This window comes from Varroa jacobsoni, unplaced genomic scaffold (assembly GCF_002532875.2).
Source record: "Varroa jacobsoni isolate VJ856 unplaced genomic scaffold, vjacob_1.0 scaffold_411, whole genome shotgun sequence".
Taxonomy (NCBI): domain Eukaryota; kingdom Metazoa; phylum Arthropoda; class Arachnida; order Mesostigmata; family Varroidae; genus Varroa; species Varroa jacobsoni.
This window is the reverse complement of record NW_019213313.1, coordinates 107,531-126,232: the sequence shown is the minus strand read 5'-3', so window position 1 is coordinate 126,232 and position 18,702 is coordinate 107,531. Positions and strand designations below refer to the sequence as shown.

The 18,702-nt window shown below is 44.5% G+C and overlaps 1 non-coding gene across 1 annotated transcript in view; it reads left to right on the top strand.

The window, feature by feature from the left end:
- The first annotated feature begins 1,316 nt into the window (after positions 1–1,316).
- The window catches only part of LOC111260212 (uncharacterized), a 92,027-nt gene continuing 74,641 nt past the window's right edge, over positions 1,317–18,702 (top strand). Inside the window, exon 1 of the transcript XR_015310944.1 lies at positions 1,317–2,122. This is a non-coding gene — a transcript (uncharacterized LOC111260212). The remainder of the gene's footprint in view (positions 2,123–18,702) is intronic.

The following is an 18,702-nucleotide window of genomic DNA, read 5'->3' as shown; positions in this document are numbered from 1 at the left end:
TCAGCGGCAGCTGTGGCAGCACCGCCACCGCTTCTCCGCTACCAGCAGCAACGCAGCGCACTTTCATCACAGCCATGACAAGCAGACCATCGGTGGTTGTTTGCTTCATAGACTCATACCGTCGGCCATCGCCGTTGCTGATCACTAGCCGGGTATCGAGCGGCGGGCCCGCCTCCCCGAGGGGCGTTACCGTCCCCGCGCCACCGCCGCTCGCAGCGCTCCTGGCGGCCGTCGTGCCAACTATTCGTGGGCAGCGATAGTAGCAGACCAGGCGCCGGGCGGTGGAAGCCGCCGGGGAACAGCACAACATGGGACAGTGCCTTCGCTGAGCCGCGTCAGTGCGAAGTGGCCACATATGAAAACAAATAACACCGCAGAATAGATCACCTACGAACACTCATACGACTGCTAGCCGACTAGTACGGTTATTGCGACCAATATTTTCAAACTGTAGATTTGAAGAGGAGCGAACTAGAAAAGCCGGCGGCGAGAAGATAACACAGCCACGACGGATGGACAACGCGGACCACTAGTACAACTAGCAACTTAATAGCACAGCAAGGAACATCAACATTATGGCGATAAAGACAACAGGAAAGGACGATGACGCTTAGTTAAAGTAGGACCCACAATTGAGCTGCTGGAAACTTACTAACCAACGAAATCCTGCTTGTGTCGACTAGCGAGGCCTGACACTTAGTGAGGAAGAGACCTGAGGAGGATTAGCCCGCTAACCCGCAGCCTCTTGAATAAAAGAACTTCTAAAAAAGCTCATTGCAACGCTACGATTACGGGAGTCTGACTTCGCTTCTGTTTTTTCCATGTGTCTTTCTGTTTGTGTAGGCTTCGTGAGGGCCGCTGCCGAATGGTGGACTTCAACTGAAGCGTGAGTGCGCGAAATGCCGCGTGGTATAGTTTCGACCAACAGTTTGCCGAATATAAGGCAAGTGTAGTTGAGTTTGTATTAGTTCAAAGCAGAAAAAAAGTAAGCCATGGTGCGCTACTTAAGAAAAACTGACGTGAGTGTAGGAACAATATGAACTGTGCGGCAAGTCGAAATCGCCAAAGTGGTAAATTGGCAAAAAGGAACGTCAGCAAAAAGGAGAACGGCACAAAGACAATAGGAGCTCAGTAACTTCCTTTCGAGGTCTTGCATTTTAACAGGTGGAGGTCATACTTCATATTTTCAGTGTTGCTCTGAGTTTTTGCTTCGAAGCTGCAAACGAAAACGAGGCGAAGTGCACGGAAAGAGAGTGGGAAAAAAATACAGTTGGCTACCGTAAGGTAAGGCCGTTTGTACCCGTTTGGAGCTCTCCTGGACACCGGGGGGGTCACGCAGGCTATTCATGTACGTGAGGTAATTATCATTGTCGAACTGACGAATAAGGCAACGCGGTACAGAATAAGCTTGGATCAACTCTTGCACGGCGGTGTGCCAGGAACCTAAGTGGCGGCGCTAAGCGAGTTTATTAGGGAACGAATCTGTGAAGAGCCCAAGTCTAGGGTACGTATATGTACATATCTATAGAAAAACAAAGGTTTTTAGTAATAGATTGAGCCTGGCCAGTTAGCAACTAGAAGCTGTGCGGCAGGCGAAGAAGTTATCTAGAGAGTAGCCTACAGCCAACGGCTCAACTTGAATTCAATGAACAAGTTGCTAACTTGTCGCCCGACACCGCTCGCCATCTTCGTCATTTTTTTTTTCCATTAATGTGAACTGGATTACTACGGTGTAGCGTACGTTACTCAAACAAACTGCGGTAGTGAGTGGCAAGTGATTGTAAGGAAAGAATTACATGACACAGTGAGTGATCGGGTTCAGGGCTGAGTTCGCGCTGGGTGCGGTGAGTGGCCTATCAGTCAGGCAGTAATCAGGCTAAGCGGAAATTGCCGTTGTGGGGGTGGTGTTGGTGATGTGACAGGGGTCTGGCGTCCTGGCATGAGCCTGGAAGACGCAAAGGGGCCGCGTACCGCCGGCCAGGAGAGCTCAGCGTTCAGAGACAACAGCGCGACAAGTTCAGCGCCAAACAACTGTAGCAGAATTAGTCGCAGCAGCAGCTCGAAGAAGCGCGAACCTCAGTTCGGCTATAACCCGTTTCGAGCGAAAGGATAAACCTAAAAGGTGAGTGTAAAGCGACCCAACTAAGTAAGGCTAGGAAAATTACCAGTGAAGCAATGAAGAGCACAATAATGAAGGGCTGTATTGTGTTCATCGTTTGCTAATTTCGAAGCATTTGGCGCTGGTGTCATTGCTGATGCGTGACAAAAACGAGCAAATAGGCCGAAGCTTCCGAGTTGTCAAGTATGTCAAATGTGAATTAGGAACCGGTCAAATCGGATAGCTACTCTAAACCATGTCCACCACTCAAATGCGTTTTTTAAGTTGTAGTTGATTTAATTGTTCGTGACGTAATACTGAGCTGTGTCTCTCGGTTTCAATTAACGCAGAGTATTTATTTTAGACTCATTGTCAAGTTGTAAATGAATGTGTATCTAATTAATCCTTTGATTCAAGTAAACCGATTCAATTTGCCTAAGGGGCCTTAACCTGCTAGAGACACATTTTGGTTTGCCAGCATCCTCCGTACATTCACAATAACATTTCCTAGGAGTCCTCGAACAATATATCGAACGAGCGTGAGGAGTCGAACCCTGCTTCACCAGTCCTTATTCATTAGCTGTCCTTTTTAGCTAGCAATCATCGTGTGCTATTACACACATCAGGCGCACGCTGGCATCTACCTTTTAAAGTATTTATTTATTAAGTAAGGAACGTTTATGTCCAACAACGGTTTAGCGCAGACGCACTCGGTAGTACCTACCCGTGTTCCGCAAGCAAATTAGAAGGTAACCTGGCAAGATGGTTATTAAAAAAGCAGTGGGTCAGGCCACACGAAAATATGCATCTATACGATGAACGTGTGTAATATAAAAAAACATCGTTTTAAAGATTGCTAAGGACAAATACCTCTACACCAGCACTCTGGCAGGACCTGGCACAAGAACGGATTATTGTAGTCATAGATTTTCCTCGGCTTGTCGCTCAGATTTTCATTGGTGGAAAGAAACGTCTCCGTGCTCAGATTTGAGTCTGAACTGTTTCAGAATTAGTAAGCGAACACGTTACCACAACTTTATACGCTCAAATGTACAGATATCGTATTTTTTGTGTGAAAACTATCTGCTAATTTTATGTAATCCTACTCACATGTGAAAGTTTACTATGCCCCATGAAGTAGGGTACACCCTAGTGTTTGCTATACACTAACTAAATTTGTACATGGCACACAGTCGTATGGCAGAAATAGTTTTATAAGACACATTACTGCAGTAATATGCTGCTCTTTCAATTGGCTGCTTCTGTTGCAAACATCATCCCGGCCTCAGGAATGATCAGCTGGTTGAACACTGAACATGGGCATCACCAGTATCCTCGAGGCAAACACCGTCACACAGCGCGAATTGTGGTTGGTCGCGCCCTCCATATTAGTTGGGGCGGTTAGCAAATATAGGACATCACCGGGTTTACTTCTCAGCCCTATCAGTTCATTCCTAAACATCGTCACGAAACCATCACGCACCACTTAAGTCTGCACATTTCGACACACCTTTTATTTCCTATTTCGTACACTCGATCTCGTAGCTATCGTCGTATTGAGATGGCAGTGCTTGTTTTCACCTCGAATTGTATGCCATTACCACTACCATACTAAATGGCTCCGAGATAGCCCCAACAGCTCGAGTATCCGAGCCGGCTGAACCCCCTAGCCCCCTGGGGTTTCGCCTTGCGTCCCGCTCTTGAGAGAGCAAGTCGTTCGCGCATTAAATCGCCGCCAGACACGAGGCGGTGGAAGCGGTCATGGAGACTGTAGCAGCAGCAGCAGCAGCAGCAGTAGAAGGCTGGAGGCTTGAGCACGACTTCATTTGGGTTGTGAGAAGGTGAGGAAACAGCCATTCGACCATTGAAGTCCGCCTGCGCGAAATGGAGGCAAGGGGAACACGCTTCAAATAGCTCTCGGTAGGAACATGCAAGGGCTCGTGTGTCAGGTTAGTATCAAATGCTGCTGAGGGTCGTTGTCCGTTAACTGGCGATTATATTTTGGAGCGCATGCGAGACGGAGCATTTCAACGGGCGGAAAGACAAGGATACGACACAAAAGAAAAGTTGCCAAATGTGATCTAGTGAGAAAGCTTGACAAGCGGGCGCTACTTGCTTAGTCATAATATAAGCGCATTTAACATGACGTTTCTATATATAATACATTAATATGCGATCGTAAGGACACTGAAGTGGAACATTTGACTGAGTGTCCTGGTTCCGAAGCTGGCGGGTATGGAAAGCCGATCACGAAGCAGAACCCTTAACTTCCGCTCCTCATTCGAAGTCCGAATATTTTTTCGCGACTGTAGGTTCACTTTCTCAAAGTTATGATTTAATTTTGGTAGTCCTATAGTCTTGTATCCAGAACGATGAGATAATTGATGTACCGTATTATTGAGATGGTGATCCATTCACGGTGGTCAGGCTGATTACCTTTCATCCGACAAAGCGCTTAGAGACCTGGATCAGCGTAGACCTAAATTGCTAGTTCGACAATAGGAACTTATTTAGACGATTCAATTTAACTTATTTGTCTATAACTAAATGACACCTCTCCGAAGCATTCTATACAGCGGTGACTGCCAATGATACAATACGAAACTGTAATTGATGAGGCCATTGCATAGTTCTTCTTGTTTTCGTATAATTTTACTGGCCGCTGCTAATCCAAGCGGCTCGGCAGATCTCTCTCTATAGCATAATATAGCATACAATTGAAGCCTGGCGAAAAATTCTGTTTAATCGGATTATATGGGAAAAAAATCGAACGCCTACTAAAATGTATTACATGCTACAAGCTCATACATATTATTTCTAGATATATATATATATATACACCAGATTAGACATCGTAGGTTTCTTACTATAAGTGATCTTTACTGACAATTTGCAACATAATGGCCAATCTTCAATAAATCGTACGCAAAACGGCTATCACATACCACAACAAATATAGGATCTCTGTTTGTCATATGGTAGACCTTCAATTGTGCTGGACCAACACACACGGTTCGTAGTCGCTTTATTTCGAATTTTTCGTCCGGTATCGCCGTTAGGCATTGTATCAGACGAGTGGCTGGCTCCCATCCATCACGAACGAAATGTACCGTGTGTGTCGACGCCCGGATTCGAACCTACACCACAACGCGTCCCTAAGATTAGCACACAAGTACGTTATTCGCTAAGCTATCGCAGAAACAGGGTTAGTGGCCTACCATAAGCCTACCGTATCCGACAAAAAAAAGTTGGGATTTCTATGATTTCAGCTTGCTTGGTTTTTATTGTTGGGGATAAGTCGTGGGGAGACGATCGTTGTCACGATGGTACTAATTCCCGGATTCAATATCCCAGGCTATTATCAGCTCAATACGAAGCAATTTGTCAAACAGCTCCCATTCGAATCGGGTGTGCAAGCCAGCACTGAAAGCATCGGTAGTTAAGTTTACAATGTAAAGTCAAATAAATAAATGAATCTAGCTGACAGTAAAGGAAGTGGGAGAATATACTGAAAAAAAAATTAGCGAGACAATTAAACATGAAAAAAATTCTCCCTATAGGTTCCTCCGAGCTACAATAGATTACGTAGAAAAGAGGAGGGACTTTTGCTGACCGATATGCATAACAGCTGTTGCCCTAAAACTTTTCTAACTGTGAACTTTCTGTATAGGCGGCAAGGTACAGGTACAACTAACGAATAGTCGAAATATTTAGAAATTCTCCGAAAACAACGTTCACAAAAAAAAAGTAAGCTAGAATTTAGTTCAATTAACTCGTTCGGGATCGCTTTATGTCTTTCGTTGAAAACCAGATGAGATTCTCTCCCATGTCTTCATTTATGGGTCAAGTTCTTCATATACTCACTGTCGAACTCCTTTGCTAATATGTATTCCTCTTCTTTTGTATCTGTGCTGTCTGCGATTACTGCATGCAATTGCACGTAGTGATAGTTGTTAGGCCAACGGCTTTACCCAAATCAAACCTACATTTTACATGCATCCATGCGCATGATTCGAAATGCGTCTACTTGATGCACTTAGAACATACCGATAATAGCATCAACAATAGAGGTGTACCTTCTATGATACCGGATCAACTCAAACGAGACTTAATTGCATTAGGCCTATCGTCACGGTGTCCAGGTCTCAATTGGTTAACATTTGATTTAGATGATTCGTATCCATAGGGAGTGGTTGCACGGGTCCAGATATTCGATTCTGTATGAATCTTGTGTGTCGACAGGAAGAAAAGGCGGGCAAGTACAAGCAATCAGCTATGACTGCAGGTTTAACAAATATATATATACCTGGATTTGGCGAATATATTGGGTGGTGAGTTATCTACAAACAGTGTGGTTGTTATCGGTAGATGCTAAGGTCTCTTTGCCGTCGTGAAGGTATAGGTAAACCGTATCCTTTTACGCCTTTGGCTGGGTTCTGTTCGATTGCCACTTCAACTACGGCACTCTGTAGGCAAGAGAGTTACTAGCACGAACGTAGGACATAGCGGGATTGAGACAGCTTTTCAGACTCACACGTGCGCATTGATTTAAACATTGTCACATTGCCTCCATTTGTATCAGGTCGCCCGTAGAACGGACGGAGCCTGTGCAGGTAAATAAATCCATTGAGAAGCGATGAGGCCATCCACTCGCTTTTAGACTGGTCTGTCCGCGCGAACCGTAATTCGACGAAAACACTGCCCTTAGCTGTCACGCAACATCAGGTCAAAATTGAGGACGCGAAAAAACGAAAAACGGGTGATACATACGGTCGGTGTCCAGAGGCCAATGGTCAAGGGCGCAGAGAACGTTTGTCAATACGACGGACACGATTCGTCCTCAAACGTCCAAGAAAATCAAGCAAGCTTTCTCGTTCACAAGTCTAACAAGTTCATGAATAGCTAATGGCCACCATAACGCCCTGCACAATATCACGATACTATGACACGTTTAAGATGATGTAATATCTGTTGAATTGATTCAGCGAATAGAAGCCATGGATTCAGTTATGCTAACAACAGATATCATGTAGTAGGCCATCAATAGGCAAAAATAAGGACAACGACAGGTTTCCCAGTGTGACAGTATGAACATTTTTTTTCTGCTATTTATTGGCCGGTTGGTTATTGTCACTGATTTGAATGTTAAAAAAGGATTCCATGAATGACGCCATAGCATTGAACTGAACATAAGTGCTTTGGATACGAACTTGGAAATTCAGTTAAGCTATGTCCTAGCGTTTCACGGAACACATATTTTCTTAAGGCAATCCTCCATTCTTAGTTCAGCCGTAAACATCGTATTGAATAACACGTAACTGACGTTGTCCTGTGACGACCAGCGCGCAGTAGAAGCCAGCGTAATACTCCGCACGCACGTCCGCTTGCAACGCCGGATCCTGCAGCGGTGCAGCACTTAGCGACTGACAGACGAGTGACTAGGTCCTCAAGGAGTGATCTTCGAGAAAAGCCACAGATCGAGAGGGAGAGAGATTTTTTAATGGCCAGACCTAAACCTATGGAGTGTAGGGAGGAGGGTATGGAATGCTTATTTGTCCCTGACTAGAGCTGGGACCGAAGGACAGTTGGACCACTGTTACTGGCCACCAGGCGTTACTATGAATGCGCGCATTGTTAAGGCCCATTACAGGCACTAGTGGAGGGATGGGCAGAGAGGCGAGAGCATAGAGAAGCCACTCCCCATATTTCAGTTCCATTCCCCATCGTCGTGATGGACCACTCCGGACCGACCAGGGGGTTAGTTTGTACTGCGCAAGTTTTTAATAACAATAGCCAACACGACAAGCCGCTTGCCACCAGCTGTACCTCACTGCTGGCACCCGAATGGATATATATATATATATATACCGGCGTTCTGGTTCGGCCGTGACTATAAACGAGACGATGCATGCGGGGGAATGGATTATTACTGTTAATTAAATAAGAAAAAAGTCTATACGGTCACACAGATTGACTATTAGTGCTTGTATGAGAGCTGGGTTAAGCAAATCGTACAAGGCTAGGTCCTTTAGACAGGCAAAGAAACGTCGACTGTATGGCAGGCATGAATCATTTCATAGATGTATTTGGTTTGTATGTACGTAGGATGGCTAGAGCGTCATGACGAGGATGGCCGTGATAACAACAAGATTGCTGCGCTATTAAAATTGCCTAATGTTTTATTCTGTTTGTAATATTTACAACTATTAAAATTGGACACTGCCGTGAACAAACAGGTCTTGTTTATTCGAGGGAAATATATCTCATCTTCTTGTAGAATTGGAGTTATATCACTTGCGTATTTTTTTTCCCAGTAAATATACATAAGTGTGTAATGGGTCGCGTGTATCACGAAGTGTATACGAATTGTGCGCTGCTTCGGTGGTGGGATCGAGTCTGTTATTCAGTTGTGTCGAAGTGATCTTTGTTAAGTTTGTCAGGCAAGCCACTAAATGACTCTTCAATAAGCAAATGAAGCAATGAATGATGCTACGATACGGCGCGCACTCATCGCCCGCCGTTGTTCTGCCTTTAGATTCAGCCGCTGTTTTCTGACTACTGCGCTCCCTATTTTTCTCGAAGAAACTCGATCTTGTTCTCTGCAGCTCTTCCGTTGGCTTTTCTCGGCCTTTCATTGATTCTTCTTTTGGCCGAGTCACCTTTAACGCAGCAGTTCCGTCAGCGGCGGCCAAACAGTATCTTGTTTGTGGCCTGATTGCAAACTCAAGCCATTCCCAACTCCCGCGGGGCGCAGCGGGAGTTCGCTGTCAGCGCTTCTATCAGCATCCCCCACAGCAGGATTAAGAACAACAACAACTAGATAATAACGCCAAAATCAGCGCAACAGCAGCAGCTTCTTATTATTTTAAACAATAACTATGTATACGTGTGTGCGCCTCGGAAGATTCGCCACGTAAACAATAATGTGAATGCACCTGCAATTTAGGACAAGTGTATGGAGGCCGAATCTAATTGACTATAAAAAAAAATATAATGAAAATAATTTGGCTTAAATTATAGTAAAGCATAGTTCTGGCTTGATCACTTTTCTCGATTCTTTATGGCGAAGTGATCAGAGGACTAAGTTATAAATGAGTGACTTAAATGCTCGTCGTCTCCATGCAATCGGCAAGAAAGGGACGAGGAATTGTGTTGCTAAAAGCCTGGTATTGGCCTGATCACCAGCCGGCTGGCCCGCGCCCATCTTGGATAAGCATAACATGCCTTGATCTTCAAGTCGCATAGGCCGAATTGATTCTCCGGAAGGACCATCCAGCCGTGTGGAAGATAATTAACTAACAACTGTTGTGACTCAACTCTGTTCCCCGGTATTGAAGCTTACTGCGAGCGGGTCACATTGGGAGGCAACGATCTCCATCAAAGACGCCAATCATAGATTGATGACACGGCCGTGAATGAAAAGATATGGAAAAAAAACCTAGTCAGGATAGTTAATGGAACACCACAATCTGCCCATAAATTAGTAATTAGCATAGTTTTTAATTGTGGATTTTTGCAGGTTGACAGATACTAAGCTATTCATTGACTCATGCAAGCTGCTTTGAGGAAAGCGGACCATTTTGATGCTTGTGGATTGACCAACAGTTATACGACAGAAATGTCCTACCTTCGAAAGGTTTACGTGACAAAGTCGTCCCGATTAGAACACCGAATAGTTTGTTTTACTACATAAGGGAAAACATGCTTTTTTTTGGAGATGACATACTTTCTCTATAAACCATCGTTAAAAGTATAACAGTAGAACGTCAATGAATAGACAATATAGCACTTGGAATAGCCCTCAAGTGGGATTTTCGTTTGTAACATCTATCGTTATTAAGGGACAGAATAGCACCTAGCGATTTGCCTCGTGTCGTACTCGAATTACGTTGAAGTAATGTTTGCCAGTCTGTCTTGTATTTTACGTGCGTACCGTGTTTTTAGCAATAGGCCCCCTCGTCGAGAACAAAAGTATCCATTTAATTTAGATGTATCGTATCTAAATTAAATGGGTACTTTTGTTAGCTGGACTGTTATGCCGGCTTCATAGCTGTCAATGTTGCTCCAAATGAGGATCTAAGCTAGCTTTCGCACTTCGTATCACTTCATCGTAAGCATTATTTCATAGTGGTTCTTTAACAGCAGTAGGAAAAAGGCCGATCTCTTCCATCGGTAAATAGTTTCTTGTTAGCTGGCGCCATCGTCGAGCGCCAGGTTGAATTGAAGTGTAGCCGCACACAACGGGATTGTTTGGTCGCCTCCCGGACCGAGTCATGAGCTGCCGACTGATGGCGCGAATGTGGGCAGCGGCTTTGGCCCAGGCATGGAACAACGTTTTCGTCAGAAATTAAATCTTCGACAATTATTTTGAGTTAATTGATGTGCGTACTGAGTAGGTGAAACGGCAGTTGTTCCATGCGTAAGAGACACCGACGTAATATCAGTGCGACCTAAAGCTCTAGTGTCCTACTGCTGACATTTGGGTGATCCATGGACTGCTCGCCACGACGTTAAGCTGGGGAGTTTGTATAGCAGTGGCTTCAGGACCGACCAGCAACGGTTCGTCTTGAACAACTCGCAAATACCTTAACAGCCACGAACGGTAAGAACATTAACTTGACATAAATGATGAACGACAATTCACAAAATCTAGACTAAGCACATGAGAAAAAACGCTGGGGTTCGGCTAACCTTAGAAACAGTAACATTGTATTTTTTCAAATAGAATAAGGCACCCTAACAGAAGGATCTCCTTGCCGGCCTCGCAAGCTGACCTGTCGCCAAAAACAGAAACAGCATTTTCTAGCTCGACGGATTAAGCTCTACGCAGAGCAGAAACCCATCGCTCCTTTTCACTGTCAGTGCTGCGTTATACAGTTAATATTACGAACAAATTCTTTAAACATATTATATATAATTGCAATAGTAAGACCTTTTAGCTAATGGTGCCTCAGACGATGTTATTTAACGCTTATTCTACAGGAAGCAAAAATCAACAGCGCTGATTTACAATATAATATCCGCGGCCCAGATACGACAGCTAGCCGCTGGGGACTTTTCTACCGTTTTGAAAAAAACCCGCCAGGCTTTGTGTTGTACCTTGTGTATTGCATGCAACTTGTGCGCATACGGAAGCATAGCGTAGCGCTGTCGGTGACCCGCACAGTCATTCTACTTGCTATCAGCATGAATAGTGTCCTAACATTCTCCGGGAGCGTTTCGGGTCGGCCTTTTCGTCGACATCATCTTCAACCTGGGGGTAACAACCTTATCCTTTGGCTCTTTTCCCCCATCGCCGTCGATCTCTCGTACCGGTTCATATCTCCGTTACGAGAAGGTTACCTGTCAAACGCGGCCATTTATCTACCGAAGGGCTTCTGTCCCCACCCGAAGTGACTAACACCAGACTCTTGAGGATCGCTCAGAGGATCAAGCTCATTTGGCCGACTGCAGAATAGTCAGATGGAACTCCGACCGGAGCACTCGTAGCCCGCTGCACGTGTTTCTCTCCGTGCCGTCGAAAATGACACCAGAATGAAAAAAATCTCAACACCATTGTTATAACAAGCTAAGCCGAATTACCGCGCAAAAGCTGAGCAATCGAGAGGGCAATCATAATGGGTATCGTCCTATACGGGCATACAGCCGTGCTGTATATCGAGGTGAAGCTGCAATCGCTCTCGTATACCGTACGCAGACAAGAAATAGATTACCCTCGGGCGAAATGCGCGGTAGAGAGATCGCTCTAGATTTGTCTGAGACAGATCGACAGATAGAAGGAGGTGAGATTGTTAGCCAGGGAACAGCTCTAGAAATAGGACACAGGAAACCCACGACGAACCGGCGCGTTCTAGTCAGAATGCGCCATACACGATTAGCCGAATGCCGCAAATGCTCAGTGACACTATTTCCCCACTGCTCTAGTCTTATAAACTCATAATAGTACGGCGGAAATTTGGAAACTTGAACCAAATTAGCATTGTGTATTATGAAACTTTTTCCCAAATGTAAACCCGAATCTCGGCGATCAGATACACTATCTAAAAACAGTTGTTTTAATTGCATTTGATGAGTCATGAATAAAATTCACGAAAATTAAATACATTTTAATTTAAATATCACATTCGTGCCGCAAGCTCGTTGGGTTACGGACAAATACCCGAAAGGCGAGATCGTTTTGGAACAAGCTATCGCTATATACTCGCCTATGAAATACGGCGAATTGTCGTTAATTGATTCGTTTTATAGAGGCGCTCTCTGAATTTACCCTATCACGGTTCTGCGTTATGTAGTGCATAGAATGGTAGCTCACTGAAATGTACGGATATATCAATCAGGTGAGCTATATATGTTTGCTTCAAATGAAGCCGGGCGACTTCATCGGCAACTTCGCCTTTGAGGTTTTCCAGGTTGCAGTCCATTAGACAGACCTTTTACTTCACGATGGGCTCACCCCGCAAAAACAAGGCTTCGACGGAACTCATTTGGTACCGCCATACGAAACCGCCAACAGGACGGCTAGCGAGATGGAGGTAACATGGAAATTAGACTCTGGTTAAATCGATGTCTTCCGACGAATTCATTAAGAAGAAAATCAACCCAATGTAGGCCTCGATTTATAAACTCTTCCAAGCTACTGCCGACACTAATACGAGTCTCGTGTTCGTTCCTAACGTGCGTGGGTGTCTAACATTTAATAAAGCCTGTTAGCAGGAGGTTGTATAGATTTCGATGACTTTTTGACAAAGAAAAAAACGGTTCTTTTTAAAAAAAAAAAAAAAAGCCATCACAAACAAATTTAGCACGATATCCTAAAATTACAAAAAAAAATTAATCTGGTTATTAATGCGTATAAAAAAAGCATACTTCTGAGCACCGAACGAAGAAAATATTTTAACATAGTTCTGCACATGTCCATATGATCATTTCCTTCGTGACGCAACTCTCGTTTCGGGCGGCATGTACACGCTAAATCCATAGGACACCCACGGCGTAAGTTATCTCTTCGGACGTTTGCATCTGTGTGCTACATCAACTCTATTACCTGAAGCTTTCGTGTACTAGGCTTAAATGACTCCAAAGCACCAAAAGCAGTTAAAGATGTAAAAGCGAGTAGAGAGCTGCCAAGAGTCGAGTAGTTGCCAACCCACCACTGTCTTTCATAACCGTCCCTGGTGGGAGTTAACCCATTGGCCTATTACTCCCATAATAAAAGCTACCTCTCGCCATGTTCTTCTTCTCCCCTCGCCCATTATTCCGTGTTCCTTTGTGCCCCTGCTTCTCGGTTTTCAATTTGTGTTCCTCGACGCCATCGGCTAGCGGTGTGGCCGATTTGTTGTACTGCTGGTAGATCTTGACACTGCACACGATGACCGCCTACCTGACAACAACAGGCCTGAATCTAGCACAATTACACGTACGGCCTAAGCAAAGCTGCCAATAGTCGTACCACCAGCGTTATATGTTACGTGCATCGACCAAAATTTTCTAGACTCATGGCCAATGATACCAAACTAGCGCTCAGTCTTCGCCAATACTCGATACCATAGACCGATCCTATCCCTGCTGAATCACCAGTGCGTCCCTTATCAATGTTTAACCAACTAGAAATAGTCCAAAGTAGTATGAATAGCGTCGATACGGTAGTGCCCTATAGCGTTACGAATCAGCGTCAATGGCTAGTTGCGTTCGACCGATCGAGCGTGGGCTATAGCCTGTGCTATTGTCGTCTAGCCAGCGAAAAGCGTTTTTTGTTCTTTTTGCTGTGGGATGCTGCCGACTACAACCGTATGCCTCCGCACTAGGCCATGCCCTTTGCCGCTCGAAAACAGGCAGCAGACGCGGCCTGTGCTAGATGTAGTCGCTGCTGTCGGCGACTAGTGCCGCCGTTTCAGCTTCGCCAATGACGACGATGTCTAAGCTATAATTACGTGAGAGGAAAGCGTCGAACAGCTGCTCGAGCGCACGACAGCGAGTCATCATCATCCACCAGCGCGGCCACCGGTCCTAAGCTGAGGGGTCCCACTTTATTTGTCAAAGTATGGCTAGCAGTATGCCAATAGGATCCTGTTCAGCTAAAAGGCTGTGCAGAACGTCGAGAGTGCCGTTTTCCAACCTGGATCGCTGCTCATTGCGGTTATTGCGTTTCGGTTATCATGAGCTACCGCACTGGCCTAGTGGGACACAGCTGTCGAGTGCACACTTTTGTCGTAAGGGGGCGCTGACTAATGCACCATCAAGTGATGGAAATAGCTTTCGAACAGAGCAGGACTGACACAGGCTTTTGTATCGGTAGTTTATTATATTCATACTGAAGCCGTTACATCATAAGGAGTCTAAGAGAGGGGCATAACGATGACAGCGGCGTTTTTTTTCCATTACTAACTGTAAATACGTGGTGAACATGTATGAGTTTTATTCCATTAGTATTTTGTTATTTAGTGTACGCGACAAAAGCGAGCCGGTCTCTATCTATGACCATGCGTTTGCGCATGGGCAGCAAGAAGTCGACCATTGAGGCAAATTGGCGTAGGACGTATAGTGCCTCTGTCTCGAAGCAGAACAAGCGATCTTCCAACAGGAGTCGAGCGCTGAATATTCTAAATTTGATTACCCCGAATAAGTCGGCTACCTGAAGCCGATTGAACCAACTATTACCGATAATCACATCGTTTGAGCCTTACTTAAACGCACACCTCTATAGCACACGTCTTGCAATCGTTCGAGTAAGCCGCTTATAGACTTCCTGGGCCACGAGCCAGGGATATCCAGGTCATAGGATGTTGCAGCAGGACAAGGTGCGGACCAGATGATAAACAGGGTTGCTAACCTTGATATAGATATATCTTTAGTTAGTCATTTGCTCAAAGTAATGTCGCAATCGTTGACTAGCCATTCGCTCTGTGTCCGTATGATTTTTCTGGGGCGGATCACGCCACTCTTCCAATCTACTGCTGGCATCGTTCTTCATTGTTTTTCAAACGAATGCCGATACAGGTCGAGCCGATCGAGTGCCAGTGAACGTTAGTCGTTCGGTCACACTACTAACTAGGCATGCAACATACTAGATCGAGTGCCAGCAACGAATATATGATAAGGTTCCACGCGTCTTTGTCCTTTGGCGGCGCGAAAAGTTTTCGCTGGTTAGCCATCTCACACACAGCTCAACAGAGGGCAGCATCAATACCGTCGATTTCGACTTTGAGCCGCCCGATCATCGACTCCTACTCTCGCGCCAATTTTCGCTTCAGGGTTTCTTGACGACTACGACGACGATGATTCACTTTTAGCTGTTACAGATGGAAAGCTGAAGCAGAAGGGAACAAGAACAGCAGAGATCGAAAATTGTGGCCAGCTTGGATTCGCTCTTCTGCAGAGATTCACCTGATCGCTTTGGCTTAAGCGGTGGTGACCTGTCTAACCGGGAGCAGGTCAAAAAAAAGGTGTTCAATTTCTTGGAATCAGTACATCCACACAGGGACACAGAGAGAGAGGGAGAGAGAGAGAGGGAGAGAGAGAGAGAGAGAGAGAGAGAGGTGCCAGATAAAAAAGAGGGAAGAGAAACGAGTGATATTTGACCGTCTCAGCGAAGCCTGCAGGCCATTCACCATCGACTTAGGCTGCTGACTACTTCAAACTGTTTTACCGAATGAAACTGGATCTGCATGACCCCATACGATAAACTGCTGACAGTTCTATCATAGGGGATGTAAGAGCTCTGCATTAACTGCGTTCATTCGATTCCGTCGTGATTATAAAAAAATCTTGAGTGTTTACCTATGAGCAAGGTGTTTACCTCGGACATATTTGTACCTCTTTATGCATATGTATATTAATCGTGCATCACATACACCCTTATATATATATGATCAAACGCGCGTCGAACGATAGCAGAACGTCCGAACGCTTTGGTTGATTCAGGTGCGTCAGTGCCGTCTTCTAGCACGTCTGATTACACGACCGTCTGTTGCTACCGATAGCGCAGCCATTGTGAACAATGAATAAATATCCTGACATGTTGTTCCGACCGTTCTCGCCTGTGTTCTTATTCCCGTTGTTATTTCCGCTGTTTGCTTTATCAATAAAATCGAATTTTTTCGATTTGAAGATCGAGTTTTCCTTTTGTGTCTGCCAACTGATAAAAATTAAGCTTCTTGATCCGACGCACTAATCGTTACAGGACGACGTTTTCAACCACCGTAAAGGGCATCAGGACAAAGACGGGCCTCGTGATCTGCTAAATGGAATAAAGACATCGAATCTGTGAATGCGAAAGTGCCAGAGAGGAAAACGCAAGGGTCGATCAGTATCTGATATCGGTTAGAGATATTGTTGTTATCGAGGTCGCGGTTGCTAATCTTACTTTGATAGCGCATTGGTCAGGATTAAAGTTTCAATGCCTAAAGCAACAGATCTCAGGTCCACTGGCAACCGACGCCTATGAGAAAGCCAGCGGTACTCACAAGGACAAGCATAATTTTGATATACAAAAAAACAACAAAATCCAAAAATAACCAGAATTAGCGCCGATTGACAGCGACGTCATCTGGGCACTTTTTGCAGTTGGCAAGAAAGGAGTTGCAGCGTCAACGTCAGTGACAGAGAGGTCGCGCGGAAAAACACATATAACAACCTACGTACAAATCGAAATATTTACGCTAAACAGCGCTAAACAGGGGTCAAATTTTGGCGCGACGCAAATATCTCTCCTCGGGCTGTCACTTTCGTTACAAATTAAGATACGATGGTCTTCCAGCTGGAAAGAGCACTCAATAACGAATTAAAATGCTGACATATTGCACTAGTACTTTTAAAGCTAATATGGTTGGCCATTTATTATTAATCAGTTTTTTAGGTATAATTTTCATATTTCGTATGAAGTACTGCTATGGCAGAATGTTAGTTTTTCCAATGTTATACCCCTCCTCCCTTAACAATGTTAAGTCCGATTGTGACTGACTCCGTGAAAAAACATCTAGTAATTATCATGTCATTTCTCAGTTGGTCTCTTGTGTCAAATTAGGCCCACCCAGCAAGATAGGCCATAGATAGACTTATAAATGAGCACATTGTCCGCTCTGAAACGAGATGTTTGGTGGTTCACTGCGGGAGATAGTTGCTACTGCGCGAAGTCAGCGGGATGTCGCACGCTTTACCATCAGAATGACGTTCAGGATTACGTTGTACCGGTTTAGCCTTCGTTGGGAATAAGCAGTGAGAAACTATAATAATATATCACTGACACAAAGAGACGATAGAGCATTGGTCCCCGTTAGGTATCGAAGAGTACATCGTTTGAAGATAATTAGTAGAGAAAATCGTCGTTTTTTTCATAGTTGTGACAGAACTGTAATAGAAACAGTCGCAAGATGCATCTAAGAACATTTAGAGCAAACCTATGGACGAGGTTAAACCATTGTTAAACGTTTCACCATATCATACGATATACACAAGAAACAATAAGAATTGTTGGAAGTTACCAGTGTAGTGCGTTATATGGGCATCACCATCGATTTCAGGCAGATGAACCTTTTATGCTACGATTAGAAATTATCTAATAAACTATTGAATTAGGTTGGTCCTTTGCTTTCAGGTGAGTTACCATGTATCTCCTCGTTTGGCGACATTTTCAATGGAGGATTTTTGGCGTTAAAAAACGGTGTGCAAGTGCATTAACAGGGCCGATATTTTAAGAATTGACCTTATCTCTTTTAGGACACTTCATGGAATCCTAAAAGAGTGAAAATTGCTTTGAATCAAACACTCATGCCATTACTACACGCTAACTCGAACACTCATGTACGGAGATCTAATCCATAGTCATATTGATATATGTGCCGAAATGTTGAGCGGTAACTACAGAATTCTACGGAAATAAACTTTGCAATGGGCTGCTGTGTTTTCGCTACTGTAACTTCAGCATCTTTGAATATATTTGTAAAAAAAAAAAAAATAACAGTTAAGCGACACACACCGCAGGCAGCAGTCCCATCTTCCAATGCTGTAAAACAAACGCCGCACGCTCGTAAGTGGGCACCAAAATACTCCACCAGGTCCCCCGCCGTAGAGGGGGATTTTTACTCATGAAGTGAATATGCTTCTATTACAGTACTAGTAATCATCCGTTCAACCCATCAATAAAATGTCATCAGCCTGCTATCCTTATTTTAGATTTTCGCTCTGGCAATGACGATTGAGTCGTTATGATAATTTTCTTACTGCTTTTTCTCATAGTCTTCGTATTCTTCAGCGCCTCCTACCCATCGCGCCTAAAAAGCGTCTTCGTCAAGATGCTTGTTTAACGCAAACCAGCGTGCTCGTGGGTGAAAGGGACTTTTGCTATCATATGGGTATCGTACTTTTTAAATTTTCGCGCGCCTACCCACTCGGGTGCGTGTATGAGCGTTCAAATAACTGAGAAGCTATTTTTTGGGTACAATTTTTTTCGTTAATCAGTTTGAAGTAATCGTTCAACGAAGCGTCGGCCAAGACGAGCGACTAGATGAGTGCGTTTCTTCATTTCGTTGATTTTAGCGCATCACATGACGCCGATCGGATCGACCTCTTTGACCTCATCGCCTGCCAATACAGGTTCTTGGTCACGT